Genomic DNA, 3,961 nt, shown 5'->3' on the forward strand with positions numbered 1-3,961 from the left:
CACAAACAGAATAAGTGCATGTTTGGTATTGATTTTTCATCCCAAAAAATCAAAATTTTTACGATTATTTCACTATTTCAACTGTTATTTTTGACCTTCTCTCTCACAGGTGAGACACTTTTCCCTTTGACGGTCAAAAAATCAATTCTTATAATCACTATTAAACAAGCCCTAAACCTTTTTCCTAATAAATTTGGCTCTACTCCTGCATGAATCCTTTTTCATCAATCAATTCAATTCATTGCTTGACTATTGGAAGATTTAGAACAAGGAGGTCCGTCCCAAATGCAATAGACCATGCTAGTTTTTGGTGTACTGTCTCTATTTTGACGTTTTTCTACCAAGATCACATCACTCTCATGAATTGAAATAAATCTACACATGGTTCCCAATAACCTTCCGTTATTATATCCTCAATTAGTGCCACTTCTACTTGCTGGCATATTCTCCGTTCTTATTCCATCCATTTAGACTTTTTGTATGACCACACGTCCATTCTATCATCCTCATTTCGCCACAAAACACACATGGGAGGGTTAGTCTCATATATACTTTTCACTTCACACAGTTTTGATGCAGCAGAAACAAATAGTTAAAAACTTCTATTTGATTACTTGACCTTCCCTTGCCATGTGGCTCTAACTTCTTTATTTATAACTTGTGCTGCTGGTTTCTTCTTCTCATTCCTTTGTAAATTTGCAATGTAAGTTTAGTTTGCTGTTAAAAGTGATCACATAGGCCTCAACTAGAACTTAGGTGGGGGCTTTGACATTGGCCCTAGAGAATTAACCCAGATTGAATCAACCATAAGACCAATATATTTCATCCTTCAATTCCTTTATAACTAAATTCAAGAATTTGTGCATACAAAAGCAAACGCAACGTAATAATATTCAATACACAATCAAATCTTCAAATTGTCCCCACTTCGTGACCTGCAAAGGTGAAAGAAATATATAAAAGCTGTAAGCAACTAAGGAAAAGGCAATTGGTAAATAGTGAAATCTTCATTGACCAGACGTTGCTGACATCTCATTACAGCAAGGATATAATATGCACGATGAAATGAAATTTCTATAGAACGGCTAGAATTTTGTTTCTTTACATATGTAAAGCTCTTGATCCAAGAAACACTGAAACCTCACTTTGGAATGGAATCAGTAAAAACAGATGAAATACGCACATATTGAGATTAGAGGGCCAATTTTATTATCACAGATTATAAATTACAACAATTTCGTAGCCTGACTGGGTGAGAAAGTCATCATGAACTTGTTGGAGGCAAAAAATATATTACGGAGCAGAGACTTTAGTTCATCCGTTAGCAAGGGTTATCGAAAAAAATCATTATACTGCTCCCATATGAAGAGGACTCTCATTAGTTTGGATGCAAGGATTCCAAATTTAGTTGACAAATATTTTCTGTATGCTAAAACTGACAGTATATTAGTTTTTCAACAGATAATATGCTTAGAATGAACTCAATTTGAAGTATGAAAAAAATACTCTTGAGGAAACAAATAACTAAATTTTAGAACATTCAATTTTTTCCAACAGTTTTTTAAATATTTTTCCCACCTTTTGAAACATAAGGAAATCCTTCAGGAGGAAATATCAACTAATGTATTGTCAATAATAACCCCCATCGCGCACACACCCAAGCAAAAGTTTCAAGTTTTGTTTCCATTGACTCACCTTGATCAACATTGCTATTGACTGGTCTGTCATTTGTGCAACACACTCTTTTTTGGCAGCTTCATCTTCTTCTGAGACTGGTTCTGCCAAAGTTTATAAAATCAAATGGGAGAACAGTGATTTTAGCGACCATCATTAGATCTACAAACAGAGAGAGAAGAAAGAAAATTCACCTTTTGTCTTTCCAAGGCTTCAGCATCAGTCCTCTCTCTCCAGGTGCTCTTACGAAGTTTGATTGGTCGATTTCCAACGTATTTCCCTGACATTAAAATATTATGTACCTCTTCAAAAGTCCAAGTAGAATTCCAATTCATGTTATTTTCCCTTTGTGAGGTGAAACCACAATCATAATTAAAGTCCTGTGATTTAAGCACTTAGATAGGAAACTAATTACTCATTTACTTCGTCATTATTCTTATGTCATATTATAATATAGCTGGTCCAAACCCAAAAAAAAAGAGGGCTGATTCAATGGACTTAAACCTAGCATAAATCTGTGTTAGTTTCTGCATGCCATTAATAGAACGAAATGGAAAAGGAACTACAAAGACCCTAGATAAGTAGGATAAATCATAAGAGTTGAATTCTAGGTGGTCAGGATGTGCGAGGTTAAGCATCCCCAACCAGCCATCTAGGTGATGGAAGCTGGATATGTTGCAGATTATACTGTAAGGGTTTGTCCTTTTAACGAACTAATTGAAGATAATGGACAAAGGACACCAAAAGTTCCCAAGTGGTTAAAGTCCAACAAGTCAAGTTTGAAGGTTTGAGTTGGAGAAGGGGGTTTAGTGGCTGCCCCCTAGTTAAGAGTCCCTTGGACTAAAAACTAAAAACAATGGAAGAATGAAATAATGCAACCAAGAGTGATACAAGCAGAAAACGACCACATAAGAATCCGAGCGCAAAAACCAATTACCATTCATTTCTTTAAGTGCTGCAGCAAGGTCTGAAGGGTTGGAAAAACTAACAAATCCATAGCCCTTGGTTTTGCCCGTCCGCTTGTCTCTTACAACCTGGTCCAAGATATTAAGTCCACATTAATTGATTGCTGTTCCTAGAAAGCATAATTGAGGCTATATACATTCTTTCCAAAATGCAAAAGATTCAGCAACTATAGAAGCAAAAGACAAATCAGAACCTCAAATTGTAAGAAGAATAAGAAGACAGAGATGAAGAAAAAAGACAATATGGAGGAGGGGAAATAAATTCAAAGCTCAGTTAAAAACATGAGAACCAATTTGGCTGCATCTGCACTCATCAGGCATGGATTGGAAATTAACATGGATGATGATGATAGGTTCCTGGCTGATATGGTTGTTAAACTGCAGATTCTGGCTGCTGATCCAGAGGAATAGTAGCTGGAACTGGTTGCTACACTAATTTGTGGGATTGAACACTGAAATTGTAATGTGACTGCAAGATGATGTCTATGGAGTTAATGGAATTGTATATTGTAAAAATAGATTATTTTTATTGATATAAACTGGAATGAAAGGCATGAAATTAAACATAATCCAAGGCATTCAAGAGGCCTTGATCTCTCCCCACTTTTCTAAACAGAATTCACTACATTCCCCCTATCACATTTATAGACATTTTATTATATTCCTATTACCCTTTTGCCCCTTTGCTGACTAAGTGGAATATTCTAGAATATTGGATGACTTGGCGGCCTTCATATTGGTTGTATCCTTGCAAACCGATTGGAGATCTATAAGATGAAATGAATAAGCTTATAATCCATTTATTCATTCATTTTTAATTCAGTACTCTCCACATTCAGGTAAATATTTTTGACTATCTTGTATATCACCATATACACTGATATGTTAGCCTAAAAGTTAATCTTCAGGCAGCAAGACAAATCGGACACTTTCTATTATCTTGTACTTACCCATTTGTCTGTTTGTTAGCAGTACTACACATTCAGGAAGATATTTTTTTTACCATCTTCTAGGTTAACATATTCAGGGATATATTTTTCTTAGACCTACAAAATAATCTTCAGATTTAAGGGAAATCTGTAACTTTCTACTGTCAAACTCCTCCATTTTTCTCAAGGTAATAATATTTTGAAAGGGCATAAGTTGTAGGTACACCATTTATGTGAAGCAAGAACTACTGCAGCCAGGAAGCTTAAGCAAATGCACTCGCATAATAAAAGAAAAAGAAAGCCAAATCCATTCTAAAGAATATATTTCCTGGTTCTCTAGCTCGTTCTTCAGCCAAAATTTGGTAGGGCCCCCTCATTCTTGTTGTCTTACCT

At 35.4% G+C, this 3,961-nt stretch overlaps 1 long non-coding RNA gene across 1 annotated transcript; it reads right to left on the reverse strand.

The window, feature by feature from the left end:
• Positions 1 to 795: 795 nt before the first annotated feature.
• On the reverse strand, positions 796 to 3,942 carry LOC111392871. The gene is made up of 4 exons (XR_002702344.1): positions 2,612 to 3,942; positions 1,869 to 1,954; positions 1,696 to 1,778; positions 796 to 935 (listed from the first exon to the last, which is right to left on the reverse strand). It is a non-coding gene; the product is annotated as an uncharacterized LOC111392871 (long non-coding RNA).
• Between the last annotated feature and the right edge of the window lie 19 nt (positions 3,943 to 3,961).

This window comes from Olea europaea, unplaced genomic scaffold (genome assembly GCF_002742605.1).
Source record: "Olea europaea var. sylvestris unplaced genomic scaffold, O_europaea_v1 scaffold9916, whole genome shotgun sequence".
Lineage (NCBI taxonomy): Eukaryota > Viridiplantae > Streptophyta > Magnoliopsida > Lamiales > Oleaceae > Olea > Olea europaea.